This window comes from Coregonus clupeaformis, chromosome 30 (genome assembly GCF_020615455.1).
Source record: "Coregonus clupeaformis isolate EN_2021a chromosome 30, ASM2061545v1, whole genome shotgun sequence".
NCBI classification, from domain to species: domain Eukaryota; kingdom Metazoa; phylum Chordata; class Actinopteri; order Salmoniformes; family Salmonidae; genus Coregonus; species Coregonus clupeaformis.
In genome coordinates, this window is record NC_059221.1 from 24,319,207 (window position 1) to 24,342,350 (window position 23,144).

Here is a 23,144-nt window from a genome sequence, read left to right on the forward strand (position 1 = left end):
TTTGGGGTCTGGGTTGATTAGGGAAGTCACAGCGCCTCTCAGGATGAAAACGCAGGAGGGCCATGAGGAGGTACTACGTTTGTATTTGATTGATTCTCCTGCGTTTCCCGTGGTGTTGGGGCTTCCCTGGTTAACATCTCATGACCCCAACATTTCATGGCAACAGAGGGCTCTCAAGGGATGGTCTGATCAGTGTTTCGGGCGGTGTGTAGGTGTTTCCGTAGGGGCAACGACGGTGGAAAGTCCAAACCAAGTTCCCACCATGCACATTCCACCTGAGTATGCCGATTTGGCACTCGCCTTCTGTAAAAAGAAGGCGACTCAATTACCACCTCATCGACAGGGGGATGGTGCGATAGACCTCCAAGTAGGCGCTGCACTTCCGCATAGTCATGTGTATCCTCTGTCTCAGGAGGAGACGGCGGCTATGGAGACATACGTCACCGAATCTCTGAGACAGGGATACATACGGTCGTCCACTTCCCCTGCGTCCTCGAGTTTCTTTTTTGTGAAGAAGAAGGATGGGGGTTTACGCCCGTGTATTGATTACCGTGGTCTCAATCAGATCACAATCAAATACAGCTATCCTCTCCCTTTGATTGCTAGTATGACGGAGTCATTACACGGGGCGCGATTCTTCACAAAATTGGATCTCAGGAGCGCATACAACCTGGTGCGCGTTAGGGAGGGAGATGAGTGGAAGACAGCATTCAGTACCACCTCGGGTCACTATGAGTACCTCGTCATGCCATACGGTTTAATGAATGCTCCTTCAGTCTTCCAATCATTTGTGGACAAGATTTTCCGGGACTTGCATGGACAGGGTGTGGTGGTGCATATTGATGACATTCTAATATACTCCGCTACACGAGCCGAGCATGTGTCCCTGGTGCGTCGAGTGCTTGGTAGACTGTTAGAGCATGACCTGTATGTGAAGGCAGAGAAATGTCTGTTCTTCCAGGAGTCCATCTCCTTCCTGGGACATCGGTTGTCCGCGTCAGGGGTGGAGATGGAGATTGACCGCGTTTCTGCCGTGCGTAATTGGCAGACTCCCACCACGGTGAAGGAAGTGCAGCGGTTCTTGGGTTTTGCCAATTACTACCGGAGGTTTATCCGGGGCTTTGGACAGGTAGCAGCTCCCATTACGTCCCTGCTAAAGGGGGGTCTGGTGCGTCTGCAGTGGTCGGCTGAGGCAGACAGGGCGTTTAGACATCTGAAGGACCTGTTTACCTCGGCTCCGGTGCTGGCACATCCGGATCCCTCTTTGGCGTTCCAAGTTGAGGTGGATGCGTCCGAGGCTGGGATCGGCGCTGTCCTGTCTCAGCGCTCGGGTACGCCACCAAAACTCCACCCCTGTGCTTTCTATTCTAAGAAGCTCAGTCCGGCGGAGTGCAATTATGACGTGGGGGACAGGGAGCTGTTAGCTGTGGTTCAAGGCCTGAAGGTGTGGCGGCATTGGCTTGAGGGGGCTAAACACCCTTTTCTCATTCTGACTGACCATCGTAACCTGGAGTACATCCGGGCAGCGAGGAGGCTGAACCCTCGCCAGGCAAGGTGGGCTATGTTTTTCTCCCGATTTGAATTTAAGCTCACCTATAGACTAGTGTCACAGAACGCTAAGGCTGACGCCCTGTCCCAACTATATGACACAGAGGAGAGGTCCATTGCGCCCACTCCCATTCTCCCGGAGTCTTGTCTGGTGGCACCGGTGGTGTGGGAGGTTGATGCGGACATCGAGCGGGCGTTACGTACCGATCCTACTCCCTCACAGTGTCCAGAGGGTCGGAAGTACGTGCCGCTCGAGGTTCGCGATCGATTGATATATTGGGCTCACATGTCACCCTCCTCTGGTCATCCTGGTATTGGTCGGACAGTGCACTGCCTTAGTGGGAAGTACTGGTGGCCCACTTTAGCTAAGGACGTGAGGGTTTATGTTTCCTCCTGCTCGGTGTGCGCCCAGTGTAAGGCGCCTAGACACCTGCCCAGAGGGAAGTTACAACCCCTACCCGTTCCACAACGGCCGTGGTCTCACCTATCGGTGGATTTTGTCACGGACCTTCCCCCCTCCCAGGGGAACACGACGATCTTGGTCGTTGTGGATCGGTTTTCAAGGCCTGCCGTCTCATTCTTATGCCAGGTCTCCCTACTGCCCTACAAACTGCTGACGCCCTGTTCACACACGTCTTCCGGCACTACGGGGTGCCTGAGGATATAGTGTCTGATCGGGGTCCCCAGTTCACCTCTAGAGTCTGGAGGGCGTTTATGGAACGTCTGGGGGTCTCGATTAGCCTTACCTCAGGTTTTCACCCCGAGAGTAATGGGCAGGTGGAGAGAGTGAACCAGGATGTGGGTAGGTTTCTGAGGTCCTATTGCCAGGACCGGCAGGAGGAGTGGTCAGGATATATTCCCTGGGCAGAGAAAGCCCAAAACTCACTCCGCCACTCCTCCACTAACCTTACGCCTTTCCAGTGTGTGCTAGGTTATCAGCCGGTCCTGGCACCTTGGCATCAGAGCCAGATCGAAGCCCCTGCGGTGGACGAGTGGTTTCGGCGCTCGGAAGAAACCTGGAACGCTGCGCATGTCCATCTGCAGCGGGCTATCAGGCGGCAAAAGGCGAGCGCCGATCACCACCGCAGTGAGGCTCCGGTGTATGCACCGGGAGATCGGGTCTGGCTCTCGACCCGAAACCTGCCCCTTCGCCTGCTCTGCCGGAAGCTGGGTCGGCGGTTTGTGGGGCCATTTAAAGTCCTGAGGAGATTGAACGAGGTATGCTATAGGTTACAACTGCCCATTAATTACCGCATTAACCCCTTATTCCATGTGTCTCTCTTCAGGCCGGTGGTGGCTGGTCCACTCCAAGAGAGTGAGGTACGAGAGGCTCCTCCGCCCCCGTTGGACAGCGAGGGGGCTCCGGCGTACTCAGTCCGTTCCATCTTGGATTCGAGGCGTCGGATGGGGGGCCTGCAGTATCTCGTGGAGTGGGAGGGGTACGGTCCGGAGGAACGGTGCTGGGTCCCTAGGAGGGACATCCTAGATCCCTCCATGTTGAGGGATTTCCACCGGAGTCATCCGACTCGCCCTGCTCCGCGTCCTCCTGGCCGTCCCAGAGGCCGGCGCACGGCTGGAGCCGCGCGTCAAGGGGGGGTACTGTCACGGAATCAGCCGAGGCTGTCCCTCCACCTTGCTCGGGCAGGCTTCGGCGTTTGTCGTCCCCGGAGTACTAGCTGCCACCGATCTATGTTTCGGTGTTTGTCTAGTTTGTCCTGATTGTTTTCACCTGTTTCCCATTATGTTACATTGTATTCCCTTTATAACCCCCTGTCTCTTATTGGTTATTGTGTGTGATTGTTTTCCGTGAGGTCGGCAGTGTTCGGGTGTATGCGTATTTTGTTCCTCCCTGTTTGGATGTTTTGTTTGTATTTTGATTACTGTGCTAGTAAAGTTCGTCTGCCAGTAGCTCGGTGTACTGCGCTTGACTTCGCTCACAGCATACACGTCACCCTGACAAAAAGCCTTTGACACTTATGGAATACTTGTAATTATACTTCAGTATACCATAGTAACATCTGACAAAAATATCTCATAACACTGAAGCAGCGAACTTTGTGAAGACCAATACTTGTGTCATTCTCAAAACCTTTGACCACGACTGTACTTTGTACTGTATTTGAGCCACTGAATTGCACTGAGTCTTTATTTCTGTTGTCAGTGTGGTCTGATTGCAGTAGTGTTGTTTGGGTGGATGGATCTCTCCGGCTCGGTTACTCAGTGGACATTTCTGGAAGACTCGTCACACACCCTGGCTGTCTATGAATTGCCCCTGACAACAGCTAGCCTCCCAGGGGAAGGATGGGACGGACAAGTCAGGGAGTGAATAATGCTTCTTGCATTCATCATAAAGTATCTATCACTTTCATTGGAAAACAGATTTTCAAGTCAAGTTTTGCTGGGAAAGCGCAATTGCTCTGGGTAAATACACAAAAGCAGCTCCTTTACAGCTCTACTTTCATTAGTATACCCAAAGTAAGAAGCCATATATCCACTGTTAATCCAAATGTACAGCAGCAATAGTTCCTCACAACCAAAGCTAAGAATTTGAATAGGTCTATAGTAATGTCAACTGTGTTTGATGTACAGTATGAGAGAGTATTGTTTTCTACCTGTGGCTTCCTCATAACAGATTGATATGAGGAAAGTCAGTGACGTGATTCTCTGTCTAAAAAAAGTTAATATGTTGGCATGAATCTAGCATAATGATCTACTGCCTTGGGTATGCGAAGAGATCTCCTCTCTGTACAGAGGTAATGAGACCAGAATGTTGTGACAACAAATTGCCGACACAACATTGTATAGGCCTAACTGAATCTCCCTATTTGACAACCTGCCTACGTGTGCACATACAGACCACGCATAGTGGGACTGTAAAGAATCTCGAACATTAAAGACATGGCCGCTCCATCATCATCATTATAGCTTCATAGTCGGAGCGTCTTATGAATAACTCAATCTTAGCGGCAGCAGGGGACTGTGATTCCCCCTCCTCCATGCACAGCTTACCACCAAATAACCCCTATACTATCACAAGCCAACAACATAGCATGGTACATACAAACAGCCTACTGTTTATGAATGCTAACAACCCCCACTGCCATCCTCCACCTTAAACAGTCTGTCATAACCAGGATCTCATTTCCCCACACAAGGTAAGTATTGCGAGTGAAAGTGCAACATGCATCCACTGAAATGTCAAGATTCTAGATGATGAGGTGAGTAAATCCCGAAGCAATATCATCAGCACCTGTGTTGGATTGAAATCAATGATCTTTGACTGGTGTTCATAATTGAATCGCACTTTGACCTTTTGACAGGCACTCAGTGATAAAGAGATAGACAATAGATGTGGGGGCATTAATGCCATCAGTGATGATGGAGGGAGAAGAGGACAGAGAGCACAGCATGCCTGCCTGCCTGACTGATTGAGATTCTGGCAGACAGGCGGTTGCCATTGTCAATTAACCCATGCATGGAGGCCCCTCACACAGCTTTTCATTTACAGCTCCCCAGGACTGCTTCCATGTGCTGTAGATTGTGGATAAACGAGGTGGTAACTTAAAGCCTCCACCAGGCGTTCAGCAATCAACATTACAGTTACCTCTCCATGCATCTTGAAGATAACACTACCTGAGGTGATTAAGAGAGCATAGCTGCTTCATGTATTGAGATACTGTCAGACTGCAATCACGGTCAGACGGCAAGCAGTTATCATGAACAACTGGAAGAATTGTCACTTTTTCCAACATAATCCATCATAGTACTGGGAGAGATGAGGAAGCACCAAGGCAGAGTACGAAAATAATTACATTGACCCACCATGGGGAAACTGGTGTTTTTGATCATGCATGACACTGACTCAGATATTCCTAATAGCCTATATGTCTGATTTGATCTTGTTTAAAAGCAATGATATTATATCTGAAAGCATTACAGCGGTCAGAATATCCCATCTGATGCTTAGCAACACCACAATATGATCTGTGTAGCTAGTATGCTACCATCTTCATCTCCATTTTAAAAACAGAGTTGAGTTCAAAGGAGGCCAGTGTAGCCTGAGGCCATGGTTCTTTAACCCGTTACCATATTTGGTGTGTGTGTGTGTGTGTGTGTGTGTGTGTGTGTGTGTGTGTGTGTGTGTGTGTGTGTGTGTGTGTGTGTGTGTGTGTGTGTGTGTGTGTGTGTGTGTGTGTGTGTGTGTCTAATAGTCTAAATAGCTTAATAAAACACTCCTTTGTATCGCAGCAAGGTTCTTGATTCAGGACCAAGGATAGCTCTCTCAGGTTACCTTGTACACCCTGTATAGCGTGTGTGTGGGTAGAGAGTCGGAAGATAAGGACGTATCTTGTCTGTGCCCTTTCTGTGTTGTTAAAGAATTAATAGCCTGTTACATCAGCTAGAGGTGCTCTGTAGGGGTCAGAAGATCACCTCCTGGCCTTGACTGATCCACGCTGGGATTCTCATTCAGATTCCAACTAAACACCTAGCCACAGATCCATAGCAACACACACACACAGACACGCATGCACACACGCATTTTCTTGGTCAACTGGTACTGCTTTGTGGAAAGACCAGAGAGATGGGGGTGGAAGGGAAGAAAGCACATGTAGCTGGCCTCAGAACACTACTGCTATCTAGTAACTATCCAGGAGACTGCTATGATGCTGTAACCAACCAGGCAGCTAGCTACTGGAACAACACTGTAGAAAACACACCTGCTTCCAGGAAATCCCTCAGACTCGAGCGGCTTTAATTTGCAAGACTATTACGTTGCACGCACCTGCACACACACACAAGCACATGCACACACATCCACAGAGGCTGCACACACTCTGCCCCCTGTGCCTAGCTGGCTTTATCTGTCAGCATGGGCTCTGGCGTCTCTTCATAGGGGTTAAATTAACCAGCGGGCTGAGAGCTGAGCAGGCTGAGCACAGATTGACTTTGCCTTTTGTTTTCCTCCGAGACTGAAATTAAGATGGCATTTAAATGCAGGGAAGTTTGTTTTCTGATTTACAGCCCCCAGATTATGACTCAGTGCCATCTGCATCCCTTCGAGATCAAAGCTTCTTCTTCTCCTCCATGAATTATAGATAGTCAGACATGTGGTGTGTCAAAGAAGCAACAAGGATATTAACCAGCAGAGATCTACCAGGGAATAAAGGCCCGGTTGGGATGCCAAGGCAGTTGTAACTATACACTCTTAGAAAAAAGGTGCTATCTAGAACCAAAAAGTGTTCTTGGCTGTCCCCATAGGGAGAACCCTTTGAAGAACCCTTTTTACACTCTTAGAAAAAAGAGTTCCAAAAGGGTTCTTCGGCTGTCCAGTGAGAACCCTTTTGGGTTCCATGTAGAACCCTTTCCACAGATGGTTCTAAATGGAAACCAAAGGAGTTCTAACTGGAACCAAAAAGGGTTCTACCTGGAACCAAAAAGGGTTCTCCTATGGGGACAGCCCAAGAACCCCGGAACCCCTTTTTCTAAGAGTGTAATTAGTGGTATCTTGTAGACAAGCTATGATACAGTCAACAAATTATCGCTCTGGCGATATTCTCTATGGGAGTATTGATACTATTCCTACAGAGAGGAGAGGAGCAATGGTCTGAGTGAGCAGAAAAAAAGGGATAAAGCTTTTGGTGTCAGCTGTGTCGTGGAAATAAGAGAGGGATGGGGGGAGGGATCCATATGTAGCTGGCCTCAGGTGACTGCTGCTCTCTAGAAAACTCTCCAGGAGACAGTTATGTCTGTCTGTTTATCTCTGTCTTTAACTCTGCATTGTTGGAAAAGGACCCGTAAGAAAGCATTACACTGTTAGTCTACACCTGTTGTTTATGAAGCATGTGACAAATACATGTTGATTTGATTCGATAAACCATGCAGACAGCTAGCTACTGGAACACACCTGCTTCCAGGAAATCCCTCAGAGCCGAGCGGCTTTTAATTTGCACTACTGTTGCCGTTGGCAACTGTACATGTTGTACATGATGTCAGTGCATTCCCCCTGTTATCTGTTTGGGATATGATTGTCTTGATCATCCTTGTAACTCATCTGGAACAAGGGATTCCCATGAATATGTGAAAAATAATACGCATCAAACATATTCCAGCCCTAGGGGTATACAGTGAACAGGGGGAGATGTAGCATTCAACTAGATGAGACAGACAGGCATGGACAGATACCTGCACATTTACTCTTCTTATTCATCTCCTCACCTCCTACCACCTGAGCCGTCCAATCTGTCAGTGTATTATTTCATGCGTAACATGCCGTGTTCCATTTGGCAGAGGAGAATAATTACTCTCCTCAAGGTGAAACACAACCATATCTGGAGCTAGCATCAAGGTGAAACACAACCATATCTGGAGCTAGCATCAAGGTGAAACACAACCATATCTGGAGCTAGCATCAAGGTGAAACACAACCATATCTGGAGCTAGCATCAAGGTGAAACACAACCATATCTGGAGCTAGCATCAAGGTGAAACACAACCATATCTGGAGCTAGCATCAAGGTGAAGCACAACCATATCTGGAGCTAGCATCAAGGTGAAGCACAACCATATCTGGAGCTAGCATCAAGGGTGAAGCACAACCATATCTGGAGCTAGCATCAAGGTGAAGCACAACCATATCTGGAGCTAGCATCAAGGTGAAACACAACCATATCTGGAGCTAGCATCAAGGTGAAACACAACCATATCTGGAGCTAGCATCAAGGTGAAACACAACCATATCTGAGCTAGCATCAGTGAAACACAACCATATCTGGAGCTAGCATCAAGGTGAAGCACAACCATATCTGGAGCTAGCATCAAGGTGAAACACAACCATATCTGGAGCTAGCATCAAGGTAAAACACAACCATATCTGGAGCTAGCCTCAAGGTGAATCTTCTAGCTACTGCTGTGAATGGAGCAGTAAAAGCACCTTGTATATCTAGAACAGTTAATCAGGGAGAAGCCCTGTCTGAGATTCTATATACTTTACGTCATCAGGGCCTATGCAGTGCTGGTGCTTTAGCTCAGCATCAGGGGAGGGCTCTCTCTATGCGGCTGAATAGGACGATGCGATGAGAACTGACAGCAGTGAAAGCAGTACACAGCAGTGCGCCCAGAGGTGGAGTGTGAATGTCAAAGAGAGACAGCTTGCCTCTGAAGTGGGTGCACGCTCTTCCCAGTCAGGCAGGGAGGGGGCAGGGGTGCAGAGGGGGCTGCGGCGGTGCTTTTTTCTCCTGGTGTCAGCTCCGCTGGGGGAAACTCCGCCTTCCTGCTCTCGTTCAGCGGTGACCACTGTCATGCTCCTCTTCGGTTAGACCACAGTCCTCCTCAGAGCGGGGAAGGCCCTCCTGATCTCCCCAGTCCCCTGTGTGCTCTCTGACTGCCACCAGAGCACAACTACAGCACAACGCAGGTAGAGCAAAGCAGCCTGGTCCAGGCCAGGGGATAATGAATCTAGTGCAGCAGCCCAACAAGTATACCAGGGACAGGGAGGGAGTGGATGGGGGAGTGGAGGGGACTGCTGATGTCAGCGATTGCTGGCAGTTATACTGTATATTCACCCGCCAAACCGCCGCCCGACATCATACTTAACGCATGACGATCTGGAGGAGTTCGAGTGAAATGGAGTTTAAATACAGTATGCAGATTTGGAATTTAGATATAGAAAAAATAATGAATTTTCAGTTATTTATTTGCAATGTTATGCTGGCGATATCATATTTTCAATATAATTGGTGCACACACATGTTGCATAATACACAATCAAGTGCATATTCCCCAATACAGCCATTATCCAGTGTATGATTTGAATTATTAATATTCTGTTGTGAGGTGTTGGGTTATTATCTGCAATAATCAACAGGGACCGTCATCCATCAAGCTGTATGACACACAAGTGTATGTTGACAAGACTCATTTTTCAACACAAACTTTACAAAAGCCTAGAATTTTATATTTTTCAAACACAGGCTGAAGATTAGCGGTAGTCAGATTGAGTTTGATACAAACACATGCACTGGTGAGTGATAACAGGGAGTGATGAGCGATGGATGGAGAGTCTTTGAGAGGGGGGAGGAGAAACATTGAGGAAGGTGTATGTCTGGGAGAGATGGGGCTGGGGAATATACTCTATGTAATCAAATGATTTGGGGTGCCTATGATAAAAGGAATGGGGGTTAGGGTGTTGGCTATGGGAGAGAGGGGTAGGGTTGGGGGATGATGTGAGAAATGGTTGGTGTGCGTGTGAGAGATTGATGGGCAGAGAAGCGTTATTGATGATAATTAATGGAACAAGACAACGATTCATGGACAATGTGCTCTATATAATAACACTCTGGAGATGGAAACACCAGCTCTTCTCATCCAGTTAAACCCAGAAGAATAATAGCAGTTACTGGAGATTCAGCTCTATGTTTTCATGCAGTAGATACAACACAATCTACCACAGTCTGTGCTCGCTTAATAATCAAGGCTATCTAAGGGGGCCTTTGTTCATCTGTTGCTGTCCACTATTGACCTCCTGAACCAAAAGTCCTCTTTGGTGAGTTTTTTACGGGGACAGGGAGAAGTGGGTGGTGACAAAAATGAGGGTAGTTGAGATGGAACAAGATGTGTCCCTGGTTTCATATGGTTCCTTTACTCCTTCACTCCCTCACACAAGCAGCAGAATTGTGGTCCTGGGGAGTGAGGACAGAGAGATTAGCTAGTGTATAAAATATACCATACAAACACTCAGGAATCCAAATTCGACTTCACTTAAATGGCTTATGATGCCCATGCAGTTACATTGCAAGACTATGTTTCAGTTGATGCTCTTTTGCTGGTCTTGAGTTGTGTATTGATCAATTGTGGCCATTACATTTAAATAGAAGTACTCATCTACAGTATGAAACTGCTCAATATTTTATGTACCCAGTCTTATATGTTCAATATTGTAGTAACCAGTCTTAAATCTTCAATATTGCAGTATCCAGTCTTATATCTTCAATATTGCAGTACCCAGTCTTATATCTTCAATATTGCAGTACCCAGTCTTATATCTTCAATCTTGCAGTATCCAGTCTTATATCTTCAATGTTGCAGTATCCAGTCTTATATCTTCAATATTGCAGTACCCAGTCTTATATCTTCAATATTGCAGTACCCAGTCTTATATCTTCAATATTGTAGTACCCAGTCTTATATCTTCAGTGTTGCAGTACCCAGTCTTATATCTTCAATAATGTAGTATCCAGTCTTATATCTTCAATATTGTAATATCCAATCTTATATCTTCAATATTGTAATATCCAATCTTATATCTTCAATCTTGCAGTATCCAGTCTTAAATCTTAAATATTGCAGTACCCAGTCTTATATTGTCACGGTTTCGGCCGAGGCTGCTCCTCCTCCTTGTTCGGGCAGGCTTCGGCGGTCGTCGTCCCCGGAGTACTAGCTATCACCGTTTGATGTTTTCGCTGTCTGTTGGTTTTGTCTGATTGTGTACACCTGTGTCCTGTTTAGTTGATTATGTCCTCTATAAGTTTCCCGTTTGGTTAGTTTTGTGTTGTGTGTTATTGTTCGCCTGTCATCAGGTCGGCTCGTTGTTTGTTTGTTGTTTTTCCTGTCGTCGCACTGTACTGTTTTTCGTAGCGCCTTGGAATACTAGCCTTTTTGCGCATTGTTGCGCATCGTCCGCCTCTTGTTTGTTTTGGAGGCCAGTGTTTTGTATATTTTTGGTCGTGTTCAGTAAAAGTATTGGACTGAGCTTCTGTGTCTGCGTTTGACTCCTTCACCACATCTACATCAGCGGTTGTGACAGAACAACACACCACTATTGTTAGGCCTACTGCTGATAGGTAGCTCTCTCTGCTCTCTCCCTCCCTCTGTCTGTCCTTGATTGCAGGAGTGAAGTCTGGTGTGCGGGAGTCAGGGTTCCAGCTGCAGCTCATTCACCATATCACCTCAGCCTTTAAGACCCGGTCAAACTTACCACTCATCGTCAGATCATAGTCAAGACGACCATGTTAGTCTCGCTGCCGACTCAACCTGGTTATTTTTGCTCTTTGTGTTTTTGGTCTGTTCTATTTACTTTTTTCTCCTGTGCCACAGATATTTGGAACCTGACTCCTGCCTCCGCTTCACTCCTGCCACCACCATCCTGCTCTCCATTACCGGACCTCTCTTTTGGACTCACCACGGACACTAGGACATTACGGTACCACACCTGCCCTGATCTGGATCTGTTACCCTCCCTGTACCTGGACTTGCTCTTCCCATATATTTGGAAACCTGGACTTTGAACATTGTAAATAAACCTGTTAAAACTTCCCTGGCTTGGTGTACTTGTCTGCATTTGGGTTCTTATCCAGTTAAATCATAACAACTATGGAGTCAGCAGAAGCAGCGGCGGCACCCAAGTCGCTGGAGGAACGGATCAGCCATCAAGACACCATGATCTGGCGACTTGAGGCCGCCATGAACGAGGTGGCGAACACTCTGCACCGTTTGGTCACCAGAGAGGTGCCCACACCTCCGCACACCTTACCATCAACATCGACCAGTCCTCCTCTTCCAGCACCGGAACTCAGCGGTATTCGGCTCTCGCTCCCGAGGGCATAATGATGGTACCGCAGCCGGATGTCAGGGGGTTCCTCCTGCAGGTGGAACTCTACCTGGCCACCATACACCCGGCGCCCTCGGGATACAAGAGCGTCTCCGCCCTCATCTCCCTGTCTCACCGGCAAGGCGTTAGAGTGGGCTAACGCCCGAATGGAGGGGAATAGACGCCACCACCATCACCTACGCGGAGTTCTCCCGCCGCTTCAGGGCCGTGTTCGACCATCCACCAGAGGGGAAGGCGGCGGGGAGCGTCTGTTCCACCTTCGACAGGAGAGGAGGGCGCACAGGAGTTCGCCCTGGAGTTCCGGACTCTAGCAGCGGATGCAGGGTGGAATGAGCGGGCCCTCATTGACCACTACCGATGTAGTCTACGGGAGGACGTCCGTCGAGAGTTGGCCTGCAGGGATTCCCATCTTACCTTCGACCAGCTGGTGGACATGTCCATCCGGCTTGACACCCTGCTGGCTACCGCGGACGCACCGAGTGGGGGTCGTCCATTCCCACCCTCCAGCACCTCCGAGCCGAGCCCTATGGAGCTCGGAGGTGCTGGCGCTAGAGAGAGGAGGAGGAGGAGCCCGAGGGGGGCTGTTCCCTGCACCAACTGGGGCCGTGGAGGGCACACTGCGGCTCGGTGCTGGGGAGGGTCTCCTAGGGGAGAGGACGACAGGCCACGCACTGGGGAGTCATTCCAGGTGAGTAGGCGTCCCACTTACCCAGAGCTCTCTGTTGTGCACGTCTGTTTACCTATACATTTTCTACAGGTTGCACCTCATTCCCAGCATAAGGCGCTAGTCGATTCAGGCGCAGCTGGGAATTTTGTTGATCGACATTTTTGTTTAAAACTAGGATTCCCCTTCTTCCGGTCGACGCCCTCATTTCCTGTCCATGCTTTAGACAGCCGTCCCTTGGGATCGGGGTTGATTAGGGAGGTCACTGCGCCACTTAGGATGAGGACGCAGGGGGGTCATGAGGAAACTATTCAGCTATATCTGATTGACTCTCCTGCGTATCCGGTGGTGTTGGGTCTCCCCTGGTTGATTACCCATAATCCGTCTATTTCGTGGCAAGAAAGGGCTCTTAAGGAGTGGTCTGCCCAGTGTGTGGAGCGATGTCTAGGTGTTTCCGTGGGGGCGACCTCGGTGGAGAGTCCAAACCAGGTGCCCGCACTGCACATTCCCCAGTATGAGGGATTTGGCAATTGTGTTCAGTAAATCGAGGCGACGCAGTTGCCTCCCCATAGGCAGGGAGATTGTGCGGTAGACCTCCAGGCAGGAGCAGCGCTTCCACGGAGCCATGTGTATCCTCTGTCTCAGGAGGAGAAGAGAGCTATGGAGACTTACATAGCTGAATCTCTGAGACAAGGATACATACGGCCATCCACTTCCCTGCGTCCTCGAGCTTCTTTTTGTGAAGAAGAAGGATGGAGGTTTGCGCCGTGCATTGATTACCGTAGTCTCAATCAGATCACGGTGAAATACAGTTATCCACTCCCGCTGATTGCGACTATGACTGAGTCATTGCACGGGCGCGTTTCTTCACAAAACTAGATCTCAGGAGCGCATACAACTTGGTGCGCATTAGAGGGGCGATGAATGGAAGACAGCATTTAGCACCACCTCAGGTCATTTTGAGTATCTCGTCATGCCATACGGGTTGATGAACGCTCCTTCAGTCTTCCAATCCTTCGTAGATGAGATTTTCAGGGACATGCAGGGGCAGGGTGTGGTCGTGTACATTGATGACATACTTGTGTACTCTTCCACCCGAGCCGAGCATGTAGCCCTGGTGCGTCGAGTGTTGAGGAGGCTGTTGGAGCACGACCTGTATGTCAAGGCAGAGAAATGTCTGTTTTTCCAGGAGTCGATCTCCTTTTTGGGTTATCAGTTGTCTGCGTCAGGGGTGAAGATGGAGGTAGACCGTGTGTCAGCCGTGCGTAATTGGCTCCAACCACTGCAACCACTGTTAAAGAGGTGCAGCGGTTTTTGGGGTTTGCAAATTACTACCGGAGGTTTATCCGGGGTTTTGGACCTGCTAAGCTACAGGACTGTTTTGCTAGCACAGACTGGAACATGTTCCGGGATTCTTCAGACAGCATTGAGGAGTACACCACATCAGTCACTGGCTTCATCAATAAGTGCATCGATGATGTCGTCCCCACAGTGACCGTACGTACATACCCCAACCAGAAGCCATGGATTACAGGAAACATCCGCACTGAGCTAAAGGGTAGAGCTGCCGCTTTCAAGGAACGGGACTCTAACCCGGACGCTATAAGAAATCCCGCTATGACCTCCGACGAACCATCAAACAGGCAAAGAGTCAATACAGGTCTAAGATTGAATCATACTACACTGGCTCTGACGCCAGTCGGATGTGGCAGGGCTTGAAAACTATTACAGACTACAAAGGGAAGCACAGCCGCGAGCTGCCCAGTGACACAAGCCTACCAGACGAGCTAAACCACTTCTATGCTCAGCTTCGGGAGGCAAGCAACACTGAAGCATGCATGAGAGCACCAGCTGTTCCGGACGACTATGTGATCACGCTCTCCGTAGCCGATGTGAGTAAGACTTTTAAGCAGGTCAACATTCACAAGGCCGCAGGGCCAGACGGATTACCAGGACGTGTACTCCGAGCATGTGCTGACCAACTGGCAAGTGTCTTCACTGACATTTTCAACATGTCCCTGACTGAGTCTGTAATACCAACATGTTTCAAGCAGACCACCATAGTCCCCGTGCCCAAGAACTCTAAGATAACCTGCCTAAATGACTACCGACCCGTGGCACTGACGTCTGTAGCCATGAAGTGCTTTGAAAGACTGGTCATGGCTCACATCAACAGCATAATCCCAGAAACCCTAGACCCACTCCAATTTGCATACCGCCCCAACAGATCCACAGATGATGCAATCTCTATCGCACTCCACACTGCCCTTTCCCACCTGGACAAGAGGAACACCTACGTGAGAATGCTATTCATTGACTACAGCTCAGCATTCAACACCATAGTGCCCTCAAAGCTCATCACTAAGCTAAGGATCCTGGGACTAAACACCTCCCTCTGCAACTGGATCCTGGACTTCCTGACGGGCCGCCCCCAGGTGGTAAGGGTAGGTAACAACACATCTGCCACACTGATCCTCAACACGGGGGCCCCTCAGGGGTGCGTGCTCAGTCCCCTCCTGTACTCTCTGTTCACCCATGACTGCATGGCCAGGCACGACTCCAACACCATCATTAAGTTTGCCGACGACACAACAGTGGTAGGCCTGATCACCGACAACGATGAGACAGCCTATAGGGAGGAGGTCAGAGATCTGGCCGTGTGGTGCCAGGACAACAACCTCTCCCTCAACGTGACCAAGACAAAGGAGATGATTGTGGACTACAGGAAAAAAAAAGAGGACTGAGCACGCCCCATTCTCATCGACGGGGCTGTAGTGGAACAGGTTGAGAGCTTCAAGTTCCTTGGTGTCCACATCACCAACTAACTATCATGGTCCAAACACACCAAGACAGTCGTGAAGAGGGCACGACAAAGCCTATTCCCCCCTCAGGAGACTAAAAAGATTTGGCATGGGTCCTCAGATCCTCAAAAAATTCTACAGCTGCACCATCGAGAGCATCCTGACTGGTTGCATCACCGCCTGGTATGGCAACTGCTTGGCCTTCTGACCGCAAGGCACTACAGAGGGTAGTGCGTACGGCCCAGTCACATCACAGGGCAAAGCTCCCTGCCATCCAGGACCTCTATACCAGGCGGTGTCAGAGGAAGGCCCTCAAAATTGTCAAAGACTCCAGTCACCCTAGTCATAGACTGTTCTCTCTGCTACCGCACGGCAAGCGGTACCGGAGTGCCAAGTCTAGGTCCAAAAGACTTCTCAACAGCTTCTACCCCCAAGCCATAAGACTCCTGAACAGCTAATCATGGCTACCCGGACTATTTGCACTGCCCCCACCCCATACTTTTACGCTGCTGCTACTCTGTTAAGTATTTATGCATAGTCACTTTAACTCTACCCACATGTACATATTACCTCAACTACCTCAACTAGCCGGTGCCCCCGCACATTGACTATTGCAACGGTACCCCCCTGTATATATAGCCTCCCTACTGTCACTTTATTCTATTGTATATATAGCCTCCCTACTGTCACTTTATTTTTACTTCTGCTCTTTTTTTCTCAACACTTTTTTGTTGTTGTTTTATTCTTACTTTTTTGTTTAAAATAAATGCACTGTTGGTTAAGGGCTGTAAGTAAGCATTTTACTGTAATGTCTGCACCTGTTGTATTCGGCGCATGTGACCAATAAAATTTGATTTGATTTGATTTGACAGGTGGCAGCTCCCATAACGTCTCTGTTGAAGGGGGGTCCCGTGCGTCTGCAGTGGTCAGCCGAGGCGGACAGGGCTTTTGGGAGACTGAAGGACCTGTTTACTTCGGCTCCGGTGCTGGCGCATCCGGATCCCTCTTACCATTTCAGGTAGAGGTTGACGCGTCAGAGGCGGTTGGGGCCGTACTCATAGAACGGTCCGGCACGCCACTCTAAACTCCGCCCCTGTGCTTTTTACTCCAAAAAGCTCAGCCCAGCGAGCGAAATTATGACGTGAGGGGACAGGGAGCTGTTAGCCGTGGTACAGGCCCTAAAGGTGTGGAGGCATTGGCTTGAGGGGGCTCAACACCCTTTTCTCATTTTGACTGACCACCGTAACCTGGAGTACATCCGGGCAGCTAGGAGATTGAACCCTCGCCAGGCGCGGTGGAACATGTTTTTAGCCCGTTTCGTATTTAAGATCACGTACATCCCTGGGTCCCAGAACGGTAAGGCAGACGCACTGTCTCGGCGGTATGACACGAAGGAGAGGTCCGTGGAGCCCACTCCCATACTGCCGGAGTCTTGTCTGGTGGCACCGGTAGTGTGGGAGGTCGATGCGGAAATCGAGCGGGAGTTGCGTACCGACCCTAGTCCTCCACAGTGCCGGTGGGTCGGACGACGTTCCGCCGAGGTTCGGGATCGATTGATATATTGGGCTCACACGTCACCCTCCTCTGGACATCCTGGTATTGGCCGGACTGTGCACTGTCTTAGCGCTAAGTACTGGTGGCCAACGTTAGCCAGGGATGTGAGGGTTTATGTCTCCTCCTGCTTGGTGTGCGCCCAGTGTAAGGCACCTAGACACCTGCCCAGGGGTAAGTTACAACCCCTGCCCGTTCCACAACGACCATGGTCTCACCTCTCGGTGGATTTCGTCACAGACCTTCCCCCCTCACAGGGGAATACTACATTACTGGTCGTTGTGGATCGGTTCTCCAAGGCCTGTCGTCTGCTCCCAATGCCGGGTCTTCCTACTGCCCTACAGACCGCCGAAGCTCTATTCACCCACGTGTTCCGGCACTACGGGGTACCCGAGGATATAGTGTCTGATCGAGGTCCCAGTTTACTTCCAGAGTCTGGAGGGCGTTATGGAGCATTTGGGGGTCTCGGTGAGCCTGACCTCGAGTTACCACCCGGAGAGTAATGGGCAGGTGGAACGTGTGAACCAGGATGTGGGTAGGTTTCTTAGATCGTATTGCCAGGACCGGCCGGAGGAGTGGGCGAGGTATGTCCCCTGGGCAGAGATGGCCCAGAACTCCCTCCGCCACTCCTCAACCAATCTATCCCCCTTTCCAATGTGTGTTAGGTTACCAGCCGGTTCTGGCACCGTGGCAGCAGAGCCAGATCGAGGCTCCTGCGGTGGATGAGTGGATGCGGCGCTCGGAGGAGACGTGGAACGCTGCACACGTCCACTTGCAGCGGGCTATCCGTCGTCAGAAAGCGAGCGCCGATCTCCACCGCAGTGAGGGGCCGGTGTACACACCTGGTGATCGAGTCTGGCTCTCTACCAGAAACCTGCCCTCAGCCTGCCCTGCCGGAAACTGGGTCGGCGGTTTGTGGGGGCCTTTTAAAGTCCTGAGAAGATTGAACGAGGTGTGTTACCGATTACAACTACCTATTAACTATAAGAACATTAACCCCTCGTTCCATGTGTCTCTTCTCAGGCCGGTGGTAGCTGTTCCACTCCAGGACGATGAGATAAGGGAGACTCCTCCGCCCCCACTTGACATCGAGGGGGCTCCGGCGACACAGTTCGGGCCATCTTGGACTCAAGACGTCGGATGGGGGTCTCCAGTATCTCGTGGAGTGGGAGGAGTGCCGTCCGGAGGAACGGTGCTGGGTGCCGAGGGAGAGACATCCTAGACCCGTCTCTCCTGACTGAGTTCCACCGTAGTCATCCTACGCGCCCTGCTCCGCGTCCTCCTGGTCGCCCCGAGGCGGGGGTCGGCGCACGGCTGGAGCCACGCGTCAAGGGGTACTATCACGGTTTCGGCCGAGGCTGCTCCTCCTCTTTGTTCGGGCAGGCTTCGGCGGTCGTCGCCCCGGAGTACTAGCCATCACCGTTTGATGTTTTTCGCTGTCTGTTGGTTTTGTCTGATTGTGTACACCTGTGTCCTGTTTAGTTGATTATGTCCTCTATAAGTTTCCCGTTTGGTTAGTTTTGTGTTGTGTGTATTGTTCGCCTGTCATCAGGTCGGCTCGTTGTTTGTTTGTTGTTTTCCTGTCGTCGCACTGTACTGTTTTCGTGCGCCTTGGAATACTAGCCTTTTGCGCATTGTTGCGCATCGTCCGCCTCTTGTTTGTTTTGAGGCCAGTGTTTTGTATATTTTTGGTCGTGTTCAGTAAAGTATTGGACTGAGCTTCTGTGTCTGCGTTTGACTCCTTCACCACATCTACATCAGCCGTTGTGACATATATCTTCAATATTGTAGTACCCAGTCTTATATCTTCGATAGCGTAGTACCCAGTCTTATATCTTCGATAGCGTAGTACCCAGTCTTAAATCTTGGAAGATTCATGGTTGAAGACCTTCAAGAGGACTGGCATGAAATCATCTCAAGAGTTATTTATGTGTGTCTGGCACTGGTAAGTGTAGAGTCACTGCTGCGCTGTGTCACAGTAATTGAGACCTTTCAGCCTCATATTACACTTTATGGAGGAATAAAACAAGGTCTCATATCTGCATGAGACTACATGCAAAATGTTGAACCAGGTCTCTTTTGACAGACATTTATATATGCCACCACCAGATCTTCATCACACCACCTGTCACACCATCTATCTCTCTCCAGTAACACACACACACGGAATCCACATGCGATCACACACACTACACACACACACACACAGGCATACACATACACACACACGCACACACACAGACACACATACACACGCACGCATGCACAAGCACGCAAACACACACACACACACCATGTCCTTATCTCTTTAACTGTGGGCGATGGCAATCACCTTACTGAACAGCCCCTCTTCATGAAGATGGATATTACAGCTGAATTATATACACTGGAGCTGTCAGGGGCGGAGGCCTTACATTACAGCCTCTTTTCCAGGCATGGTGAAGGCTGCTGCCACCGGCGTGTACAGCATCTCATCTCAGCCCGCTTCGCTCACTCAGCGCTTTCTGCTCTGCTCAGCCTCATGTATTTACTCCACAGCGTGGATGACAGATAAATCACACACCTCCATACTGCCAGACCTGGCCCTGTCAATGTCAACATTTCATGAACATAGAGACAGGGACCTCCCCGTTTTAGGTCTGTTCTCTGAGCCAATGATGAGAAGGTCACAGCTGCTGTCTGGTCAGCCTCATCCATCTTGGAGATCAGGGAAAGTGACGTGTTGCACTCCAGTCTTAAGGCAAGTGGTCACCAGCCTCAACTAACCAATCCACATGAAGATGAGGTCAACCCTTAAGTCTGACCCCCCACTATCTTTCCTCCACCTCGTATAGCCATTAGACTGACATCCCCATGGGAGCAGCCGTAGCGTGGTTTCCATGTGGTTTCCATGGCTACATGTAGCAGCCATGTCAACAAATTGAGGCAATTATATCTGAGGAGCAGCTGCTCTACAAGTCCCCTCCCCCATCGTACCGCCCCTCCCCCATCGTACCATCCCTCCCCCGTCGTACCGCCCCTCCCCCATCGTACCATCCCTCCCCCATCATACCGCCCGTCCCCCATCGTACCATCCCTCCCCCATCGTACCGACCCTCCCCCATCGTACCATCCCTCCCCATGTTACCTATCTCCCCCTTAGCACCGTCCCACCCCATGGTACCATCCCTCCCCCATCGTACCGTCCCTCCCCCTTAGCACCGTCCCTCCCCCATGGTCCTCGGACATGGATGGACGTTGAATACTAACTTGTATCACGGGTGACCTGGCTGGACTGGGGAGTGTGACCTGACTCATGGTTGGTCCTTCCTAGTAGGGTGTGTGAGGGGCCATCCAACCTACCATTTGTTGAGTTTGAACATCTACGGGCTCCAGGACATGCACACAGACGGAGAACACTCAGAGTCTTGACAACAATCCACTCACTTATTTTGTGTGAGAAACCTGCCCTGTAATAAGCTTCTGTAGCGAAACAACAAGTGAGTGGTTAGTGCTTCTTGATCTTGTTTGGGAGAAGAGTGTCTCTATTTAAAGGAGTTCAGGGTGAGGCTGTGAGACTGGGACACGGATTGTGTGTGGATGTATATAGAGAAAATAGAGCAATGCGTGAGGGCATGTGTGCGAACCCTCTTCACTGCATCTTATGGTGGATGCCAGGGAGCTTGCGTGCATCCTTAAGTGATTCTGTGGGAAATTATTGTATGTGCATGCATGCCAGTGTGTGTCAGAGTGCCCGTGCCATTCTGTAAACATGTGGGCATGCGTGTGATTTAATGGATGGCTAAATCTATGTCAAACACTTTGAGTCTGAATGTCACTGGAGAGCAAGAATGGGTTGTCTGAAAAAAAAATCTGCTTGTTTAGTATCTGCTGCAGTTGAAAGGAGAGGGAGAGGCAGGTGTGGCGTCCTAGCAGGTATTTTTGGGCGTTAGGGAATGGTTTATAGTCCATGCACAGCAGTGTCCTTATCTACCGTTTGCAGATTGTGTGTGTGTGTGTGTGTGTGTGTTTGTGTGTGTGTGTGAGGAAAGAGCTCATCTGTGCAGTCACCCAGCTAAAACCCACGCCAACACAAACGGATGCAGTGCAGGTGGAACAGCAGAGTTGCATTTCTACTTCATGGTGGAATGATCCGACCAGTGTGAATTCAACCATATGTTACAGGAAGATCCCTGTAGAATTTGATATTTTGAGGCAGTAAACAAAAACCTGATTGTAGCAGTTTTCTGTTTCTGTTCATTCATTAATATATGGTCAAATGCATTTTAATGTTTTTATATCAATCTGGAGAGAACGGTTATCAGTCAAATATTCCTAATTTAAAAGGTAACAAATTGACAGACGATTCCTTAAAGCTGTAATATGTAACTTTTTGGGCAACCCAATCAAATTCACATATAAATGTAACTTATAGATCTGTCATTCTCATTAAAAGCAAGTCTATGAAGCGGTAGATCTGTTCTATATGCGCTATTTGCGAACTTCCCATTCTTAAGTTTAGTTTTTGTGTCTTTTACTTTCGGTTTTGTACACCAGCTTAAAACAACTGAAAATACAATATTTTTGGTTATGAAAAGATGATTCTCTACACAATGACTGCTTGTGTAACGATCCCGGCTGTCTGAGTCGGGTCCTGTCTGGTGACTAGTGTTCCTGTTCGTAATCTCCAGTTTCCCGAGGGTTCGGGAACGCTCCGGGGAGCGCTCTTGTTTTCCGCACCTGCATCCCATCAGCAATCTGCACACCTGGTCCTGATCATCACCCTTCTTAGGCTCTGGCCCAACATCCAGTTCCTGCCGGATCGTTAGCCATGAACAGTATGTTTGTCTGCGTATCAGTCTCTGAGCCATTAGTGTTAGTTTTGTTGTTTTTCTGCACCTTTTTGCCTGTGTACTGACCTCCGTTTTTGTTCTGTCTGCAGTCTCTCACCCGGAACCTTCACCCAACCTCTGCCTGATGGTCGGCGGCCGCCGAGCCAGTACCGGACCAACCACTGCACCCTCAACAACCCATCCACGCCACCCGCTCTGTTCCCTGGATTATTCAGCCTCACTGAATCTATTAATAAACACTCACCTTTGCCTCAACGTACCTTGTCCTGGTCTGCTTCTGGGTTCTGGCTTAGTTAACCGTGACAGAACGATCCGGCAGAATGAACCCCAGCGGACCTGGACTCCGTTGGCATGCTATTACCCAGCAGGAGAAGATGTTGGGCCATCATAGCACGGTACTACAGGAGATCGCGTTGTCAGTTAGGAACCTTTCTACCGGTCTGACGGAGGTCCAGAACCAACGTAAGTGTCCGGTGGAGGATCCACTACCGGTTTCACCCATCTCGCCTGCCGCTTCTGAAGCTGTGTCCATCCGTGAGCCCAAGGTTCGACGCCGGAGAAATATGAGGGGGAGCTGGGAAGATGCCGTTTCCTTCCTTAGTGCAGTGTGGATTAGTGTTCGATCTACAGGCCCCTACTCTTATGCCACAGACAAGGCTAGGATAGCCTTTGTGATTGAGTTGCTGCGTGGTCGAGCGCTGAGTGGGCTTCAGCCGTTTGGGAAACGACAGGATCCCTGCATGGCTTCATACTCAGGGGTTCACGGCTCGAGATGAGGTCTTCGACCATTCCGTCGAGGGAGGGACGCGGCCAGGCGCCTGTTTTCGCCCGCAAGGAACTGTAGCGTGGGCCGATTGTGATCGAGTTCAAGACGTTGGCTGTGGAGAGTGGGTGAACGAGGAGTCCTGCAAGCGGCCTTACCAGGGTCTGTCGGAGCAGCTCAAGGATGAGTTGATCTCTATCCGGAGCCTAGTGACCTGGACAGCTTGGTAGCCTTGTCTATTCGGGGTGGATAATCGAGTCCGAGAGCCAAGGAGAGGGGAGAGAAGCAATGGGGTCCGTCGATCAGCTTCCTCAGTTCCCAGTCGAAGTAGGGTGGTGGACCAGAACACGTCGATCATTCTCCACCACAATGGATTAGT